Raw genomic sequence first — 9692 nt, 5'->3', positions numbered from 1 at the left:
CTCAGAATCAACTCTGTCTTGTCTTCTCTCTTTTTCTTGGGAACTCTATGTAGGCAGCACAAATACTCTTTTGTTTCTCCAGGATATAACTTTTACAGAAGTAAACCTCTCATGTGAAGAGGACTTACTAGATCTGTTAGCTATTATTACTGGTTGCAAAATTCTGTCTAAATCTGAGTCAGTATTTTTAAGTTTACTTACATATAGATTTAAGCCATAATGCTTCAGATCCAGCTTTTTCCATATTAATATTTTTTTCCTACACCTGCCTTTCCCTGCCTTATCTCTAAATTATTTCAGAATTCAGTCAGAGGTGATATGTATTATTTACTGGGCCCTGCTATATTCCTTAAGACTTGCTACCATTCATAGGATATCTACTAAATGCTAAAGTGCTTTTCATAAATGGGATGGTTACTCTTATTATCATCATTTTATAGATATGAACACTGAAGTCTTGAGAAATTAAGACATTTGTTAATGGTCACATTCCATGTATTAGTTATCCATTGCTGTATAACAAATTACTCCAGAACTTAGTGGTTTAACACAACACCAATTTATTAATGAACAATTTCTGTGGGTCGGGAGTCCAGCCACACCTTAGCTAGGTCCTCTGCTTCAGGATATCTCAAAAGGCTGCAATGGAGGTATTGGCCTGAGGGCTGTAATGTCATTTGAAGGATCAAATGGAGAAATACCTGCTTTTACATTCATTCAGTTGTTGATGGCAATATATTTCCTTGCAGGCTGCAGTTGGCTGGAAGTCAGCTTCAGTTCCTTGCCACATGGGCCTCTTCCACATGGCAACTTGCTTCATGAAAGCATGCAAGTTGAGAAGGCAATAAACAAGGTCTGCTAGCCAAATTGAGATGATAATCTTTTGTAACCTAATCGTGGAAATGACATCTCATCACCTTTGCTGTATTGTACTGGTTAGATGCAAGTCACTAGGTCCAGCCTACACTCCAGAGAAAGGGCTTACATAGGCCATGACTACCAGGAAATGGAGATCATTAGAGATCATCTTACAAGCCAGCCTACCACACTGCAATTCTGTGCAAGAGTCAGGATTTGAATCCAAGTATTCTGATACCATTCTCCCAGGCATGTCAATAATCCAAAGAAGTTTCTGCCCTGGACCACATTATAATTGCTTAGCTATATGATTCTCCATTTCTAATTTTCTGTTTCTAGGAAGACCATATCTAATAAACAGAATCTTTTTTAGAAGATTTAGAATATTGATCAGGTTATGGTCAAGTTTTCACTTGGGCATCACTTTGAGCTGACTTTATTAATATCTATTACTATATATATATATATATATATATATATATATATAGCTCCCAGATGAGGATCTTTTTCCTGGATTATTTAATTTCTCAAAATCAATTATTTGTATCACAAATTATTCCTAAAATAAAACAGATTTCTTACTTTTAATACTAATTTTTTTAAAGATGTTATTTATTTATTTGACAGAGAGAGAGACAGCGATAGAGGGAACACAAGCAGGGGGAGTGGGAGAGGGAGAAGCAGGCTTCCCGCCGAGCAGGGAGCCCGATGCGGGGCTCAATCCCAGGACCCTGGGATCATGACCTGAGCCGAAGGCAGTAGCTTAACCAACTGAGCCACCCAGGCGCTCTTTTAATACTAATTTTTAATGCTAATTTTTAATACTAAGGAAGTGATTCTAGATTAAATATAGTGATCAAGTTAAAATAATCTTTTACTAATAAAAGGCAGTTTTATATTTCCATATATATTTTAAAGTCAAGTATAATTCTTAATTATTGTTCCTCTCCAAATTACAATGGCATACTTCAGTATCTATACAGGTCTGCAAGTTGAACTGAGCATATTGCTTGAGACAAGAGGAAATTATCAAGTCTTATGAGAGTATGTTTTAAATTCTCTTTTCCTCTTATTTTTCTTAATGCATAACATCAACATTATCAGTAAGATTCATAAAATAATCAGAGTCCACATCCAGAGGCACCAGAATTTTGCCAGTGGATATAAATTATTTATTACCCATTGAATTATATTATAACACTTTAGATAGTTTCTTTATTTTCAAATCATTTTCAGTAAGTGGGAATTTCACATATTTCAGGTTTAGGCTCTTCTTCCCCTCAGGCTCAGACTCTCATTCAAGTAGATATTGATCTATACATAAACACTTAACTAGACCAGTGAAGTATCTATTTATAGAAACTTGCAGTAGTTCTACAATAATACAAAGTATTCCCACTTAATCTATTTGTCTATAAATGTAAATTTTTGTCTTTCACATTTCTGAAAGTAGTATGGACCTATTGGTAAGAATAAACTCTGAAACATAAAAGTGGTCTATTTGTCCAACACATGTTAACAGGTCAATCCAAATTGTTATTACTTGTTTTTAAAAGGAAACCCTCAAAGTGCCCCACATTTCTGAATAATGTTGTTAGATCTTGTGACATTTTACAATCAACACTTACAGTATTTGTACATCTCCCCTTTGTTTGCTATTCTATCCCATGAGCTTTCTCAGTTCTCCTAATTTTCTTTGTAATAGCCACTGGAAAAGCATAACATTTCATATGAAAAAATACCATGCTTGCCCTTTCAAAAAAATCAATATAAATTGTGGTTTCTTCCTCATTCTACTTAGACATTGTCAGATATAACTATGCCCTCAAAAAGATCTTGTAACTCATCAACGATATTTTTTCTGTTAGCACAGTAAAGATCTACAATACTTTAGCTTGAAAAATTAAAGAAGAAAATGTAGGCACTTTATTATAGGTTAGTTAGCATGTGAATGCATAGAGAATATAATCACTGTTGCTGCTTTTTTCCTATTATATCATATGATATTAATTATGATTATTTAAATTAGTTAAGAAAGATACTCCTTAGTAATTCAAAATTGTATCTGAATTGAAATATTGTTGTCTGACCTTTTAAAAATAAAATGTACTCTAAAAATCATTTATTTTATAATTGCAAATAAAAGTACATTTGAAATAATCATTTTGAAGCTCAGCACTCCCTATAAAATATAGGTTAGATGTAATACAACCACGCATGTTTTAGAAATGCAGCCTAAAGAAAAAGTGTTCCTCAACTCAATCCAACAAAGGGTTTAATTTGGGTCATGAGAACATTAAGTTCTTTCTACAATGACCATTTATGAAGTTATCCCCTCTGCTACATTCAAAACCTGCCACATGGTAATGAAAAGCTATTAAACACATAATGAAAACACTTTTGATCCCACATTTTACTGTCGATATATACCAACCTTATCCTATCCCAAATTGTATGGCTGTTTGTGGACTTTTAAGACTGTTTTGTCTATTGGGTTTTTATTAATAACCCTTTCTATATTTTTGGATATTTGAGTTAGGAGTGTTGGTGTTATTTATAAAAATAACATTCATTTATTGTTAAGTCTAAATGTGAGACAGCATATTTGGAAATACGTAGAACCCACATATTATGAGAGTGGGAAGTCTCTAAACACACCAATCTTTGGTAAAATATCAATCAAGTGTGAGGAAGAGAGAGAATCTAATTTGAAGATATATCTGCATAAATAATATAGCGATCTAGACCTTGCTGTGTAATAGAATTATATTTTGAACATTCAAAAAATTATCCAGGTTCCATTCTCCAGATATTCTGATTCACTGTCTTGGATGGGACCAAAATGTCTGCATTTCTAAATATGCCTCAGTAATTTTCATATGCAGCTAGCTTTGCAAATCATTTAAATTTTTTGGTGGTAAAAATTAGTATAACGCAACATGGTTTGTATATTATAAAGACATAAGATAAAAATGATCATTTCTCATGAAAGATTGTTAGGATTAGCATTATAGTATTAAATATTTGGGGAATTCTTTCTGCGGATTCTGATAGTAAAGAAAATAGAGATATACCAGGATTTAACTAATTAAGCCACATAATTTAAGAAACAAAATATCTCTAATGGCAATAGGAAGAGCTTCTAGGCTGAAGATTGGTGAGTAGTATTAACAAAATAGAACAAATCACAAAATAGACACATATCACAGAAGATAAATGGGGTAAGCAGAATAATATCTCCCTCCCAAACAAAATATTAAGGTATACTAATCCCTGATATATATGAATATATTACATTATATGACAAAAGGGCATTAAGATGCAGATGGAATTAAGGTTGCTAGTCACCTGACTTTATGATAAGGATATTACCCTGGATTATCTGACTGGCCCAGTGTAATCACAATCATCTTTGAAATGGAAGGGGGAGGGGTGCCTGGGTTGGGCATCTGCATTCAGCTCAGGTCATGATCCTGAGGTCCTGGGATTGAGCCCCACATTGGGTTCCCTGCTAAGCTCAGAGCCTGTTTTTCTTCTCCCTCTCCTCCATGCTCGTGCTCTCTCTCGCTATCTCTATCTCTCTCAAATAAATAAATAAATAAATAAATAAATAAATAAATAAAATCTTTTAAAAAAAATGGAAGAGGGAGAGTGATGCAGTATGAGATGGATTTGACCTGCTGTTGCTGATCTTGAAGATGGAAGAATGGAACCACGAGCCAAAGAATTCAGTAGTCTCTGGAAGCTAGAAAAGACAAAGAAATGTATTCTCCCCTAGAACCTCCAAAAGGAATGTAGCCTTGCAGATACCTTGATTTTAGCCCAGTAAAACACATTTCAGACTGCTGATTTACAGAACCGTAAGATAGTACATGTATTTTACACCACAGAGTTTGTGATAATTTGTTATAGCAACAACAGAAAACTAAAACAGTAGATAGAACACTAAAATGGGGACCAGGGTTGTCAATGTGCAGCATCCATGCTGAAGAAAGTGGAATTAATCTGGGAGCACGTATAATCCAGGCACTAAGGCATGTGTTGTCTTTCAAGGTGGAGATATTCCAAGTGGTTTCCAAGATTGTACAAAGTATTACTTGAGACTATTTTCTTTTTTTCTCTTTTTCTTTCCTTTCCTTTGCTTCTCTTTCCTTCCTTCCTTCCTTCCTTCCTTCCTTCCTTCCATCTACCTTTCTTTCTTCCTTTTCATTCTTTTTTATTCTCTATTTACCATGGAAACTTTTAATGGCAAATTAAAAATTAATAGCAAATTTAATGTTCCATATAATTTATCTAAAATAAAACATATTCTGGATAGACAATACATATAATTCTGGTCATTAGAAAGACCCTATTGAACCCAAAATTCCCTATTGAAAACCTGGCAAGTTAACATTCACCTATACATCAATCTGTGTGAGGTTAGTTAGTGAAAGTCACTTACTTTCATTCTTATAAGTGTTCATCCATGTTCATCGGCAAATCAGATGTGCAACAATTTTTTTTCTTGATGCACAAAATTCTGTACAAAAATGTCAGTCTATTTTTAGACATTTTGATATCTCATTAATTACCAGGATATTGACCATCAATGTATAAAACACTTTTACAATGCATTAAATATTTCTTACATCCACCCAAACAAATGCTTCTCTTTTTACCCCTTTCAGTACTTTCAGTACATACACCTAATTGGCTCAATTTTTCATTACAGTCTCACAGTTCTTTTTTATCATATATGTAGGCTCTAGCTTCATAAGATAGTAATACCTGCAGAAGCAGAGAACACATACATACTTTGTAATATCTCCAAACATGTGGTGACAAGGGCCCAGTTTTCTTGTAAATACATCTCCCTTAATTAAACAATTCTCATTAACTTACATATTAAATGATGTATTCCCGGGCGCCTGGGTGGCTCAGTTGGTTAAGCGACTGCCTTCGGCTCAGGTCATGATCCTGGAGTCCCAGGATCGAGTCCCGCATCGGGCTCCCTGCTCAGCAGGGAGTCTGCTTCTCCCTCTGACCCTCACCCCTCTCATGTGCTCTCTCTCTCTCTCATTCTCTCTGTCTCAGATAAATAAATAAAATCTTTAAAAATAAATAAATAAATGATGTATTCCCATTGGCCCTTGATAGAAGCAGGTCAACAGATTTATACTACATATAGGAAAAAATTGAAATTTTAACTTAAAAAATGATTTGATAATTGATTAGTAGGAATAAAATGAAATGCCTTTTTATTTTTCTTACTGCAAGTGCCTCAGTTTTTTCACTCTAGTGTTATACCCCTTATTTTTGTGATTAAAATTAACACAAACCTTTTCATTGTATGGTGATGAGCAATAGGAATTGCATGAATCAGATAAATTAGAATTAGTATGATATTGTACATTCTGATATTTACTTGGTCCAAAAACCCTCTCTATAGTTACATGTTTGAATAAGTGCTCACTATTGGCCATAATGACTGATTTAAGATTCGCTGGATTACTTCTTTCTATTTTTCTCTCTAGTGGAGTGACTTTGAATTGCAAAATAATCTAAGAATAGCAAAGTTCAAGCAGAAGATCTCAAGACATATGAGGAACAGGTCAATCATGACTCATGGTGAGAATCATTGTCCTCTTCTTAACTGTTCCTCAAACATATTTATTGGGCCCCTATACTGTTCATGCTGTACTAGGCTCTGGGCATTTGAGAAGCATGAAAATCACTAACTATGACTGTTCCATCCGCGCGCCAGAGAGTTTCTTGACCATTCACACAGTTTTCTGGGCATGTCTCTCCAATTCTTCAGTATTGTTTCCCAGGATGATATTTCTTGAGGTTTTCAGTTGTTTTGAGCAGAATTTGTTTATAAATTCTGTCAATGTCCTTTTAATTCTCTCTCTTTCTCTCCAAAATAATTTTTCACTCACATTTTAGTACTCTTTCCTTATTATTCATTCCAAGAGGTCATAGGTATTTTCTCTAGAGTCCATACCACTTCAACTCCTTCAATGCTTCCTCCCTATTAATGATAATTAAGTCCAGATGTTGTCAATTCCCTTCCTGCTCCCACAGCTTCAAAGATAAAATGTTCATTGGGTTCACTGAGTCAAATAAAAATATCATCAGATAATTTGCTATTAGGATCTGAGGCTTTTACTGTGTTTATTACAAACAACTTCTTATACCAGGTATTTATTGTCAATCATTTATATTCTTTACATGTTCACTCCATATATACATATATGTTGGAAATTAGCTGGCTTTTAATATATATAGTAATATTAATTAGTTGGCTTTCATATATATAGTAATTTTAATTATTATATTAAAAACAAAATAATTTCCTGGCACAGAGTTGAAGTTTTGCACTCCATCCTTTGATATAAAAGGAAACTCTTTCCTCTCCTTCTTTTAACAGCTTAAATTAAGATGACTTCTTTAGTCAAATGTGCAAAAAGCTAAAATTTGATACAAATTTCTTTAAAAATAAACATTTATTTGTATTTGTTTGTTGTTTTATAGATATGCCCAGAGGCATTGAGTACATTTCTGTAAATGAAAAGTAAATCTGTGGGATGTTGATAACAGACAAGACTATTGCCAATTATATCACATGCATCTGGTAGGAGAGGTGGTTTAGTTTAGTTAAAAATAAAAGTGAACCTATTAATATTTCTACCTGAGGATTTGTGTATTTTAATATTAGACTGAAGGTCATAATGTTAAATTTGTCTAACCAGAACATTTTTGTATTCAAAGCATATTATATTGATTAATTAAATAAAAGACTGGGACTCGGTAAACAATAATTTTAAAATATGTCTGAAATATTGTATTATCCAACCCTGGAATCCTGGCAGGCAAAACACTGGATAACGAGATTCTTTTAATATTTTTATAAAGATCTTAAACATTTTCAGCTAAATGTCTTAAATTTCCAGTTACATACAGGCTTATTTGACTTATAATGAACAAACCTTAAGTCATTTGGCTTTTAAGTTTATTAATAATTGGGAAAAATAGAAGGCTATAAAAATGTCATAGGTGGTGAGGCTGAGCATTAATGTAATCTACTTATCTTTATGGTGTCTTTTTTTTTTCCTCTGCAATACTTTAAACCTTAGTTCAAAAATGTTCTTTAATAGCTTGATTACATTGATAAAAACACTTTAAAAATCATTAAATCTATTTAGAACTACTACTTAAAGCAGCACTAAACTTAACATGACGCTCTTTAAACAAAACACTGTGCCATAGTTTATTCAGGTCTTACAATGGAATCTTTGGAAATGTGTGCTCTCTGTGATAAATGAGTATGTTTTCATACTCATAACTAATTGAACATAAGAAATATGTTTTTATTTCTATTCCCTAAAGTATATCTTTAAGAACCATTCACAAGAGCATCCGATGGTATCTCATGGTTAAACACAGTTAAAACTTCTGACAGACAGGGCCAAAAGTGTCTGGGGCCAACCTGGATGACTTAAAGAGTTCTTCCACCAAACTTAGATAATAAACAAGAAATTGTGATGTGAAAAGCAGTCAGAGATTCTCAATTTAACTATAGCTGTTATTTTTCACCCACTGTTGCTGAGAAGTAGAAATTCTGAATTTTAATCTATGGAATAAAAATGGAGCAACACCTGGCCAAGATTTTGTGGGTATTTTTAAGGGATTGGAACCTTATGCTGATAAAAATGAGAGTGCAGGAACAGATAACTAGCAAAGGACTAATTCTGAAAATACAAAACCAATTTTCAAGGTAGTTCCATGGGACTTGGGTCTTACGGGGAATGATTCTCATGATTCTCACTGGAAACATATATGATATCTTGGGTCCAGAGATAATAATTAGGAAGGTTTGGCAGTAAGAATAGACCTAGGTTTGATCTAGGAACGGTGGCAAAATATGACTGTTTACCTGATATGTTCTTTAAACCAAGAATATCAATAACACATATGCCATTCTATGATAATATTCACACATACCTGCCCTCAATTATGTGAACTGGGCAAAATTTTGTATATGCCATACATTATTAATAATATTTCTTCCTGTATAAAGTTGGTCATTGAAGCAATTCTTTTATTTCCCTTTATTGTGACATGATTTAAAATATTTTTTATTTTCCCAGATATAAAATTTTTATATAGAATCTCAAAAATGTCAACTTGGGACCAATGTCATAGATATCTTATTATTCATGTTGTTGTAGGAAATACTGCAATAAATTCCAGTAATATTTCTTCTCTTATGCAACTAACATTAGTTTCCTTGTCCTCTTTCTACAAATCCTGTATTTAAACTGATCTGTAATTTGTGAGTTATTCAAGTATGGCACAATGGAAAGTATTCCATTGAGGATGTGAGTCTACTACACTCAGGAAAATTTGTGTTTAGATACAGAATTTATTTGTGGCTTTGGCATGAAAATGCTATTATTTCCATCCTCCTTTCTTGTGTTAATAAATTTTCAATAATTTTGTTATGTAATTAGAAAATAGTAAAATCTTTTTTCTCATAACTTTATTGTAAAAATTTTCAAATACATAAAAGTTGAAAGAATTTCACAGTGAATATCCATGAACACATCAACTAGATTCTGTAATTAATATTTTACTCTATTTGCTTTATAGCTCTCTCTATCCTTATATTGATCCATTCGTACACCTTGTTTTTTTTTCCTTAATGCATCACAGATAAGTTGCAGACATCAGATATTTTATCCCAAATATATCAGCATATGTATCAGTCTTAAAATGTGTTTCTTTATGTAAACCCAGTTCCTTTAGCAATGTTATTAAAAAATTATTATTCTTTTGGCTTGAAGGAAGAT

Source organism: Leptonychotes weddellii, chromosome 8 (assembly GCF_054177405.1).
Source record: "Leptonychotes weddellii isolate Sample4059 chromosome 8, ASM5417740v2, whole genome shotgun sequence".
Classification (NCBI taxonomy): Eukaryota; Metazoa; Chordata; class Mammalia; order Carnivora; family Phocidae; genus Leptonychotes; species Leptonychotes weddellii.
Note: the sequence above shows the minus strand (reverse complement) of the source record.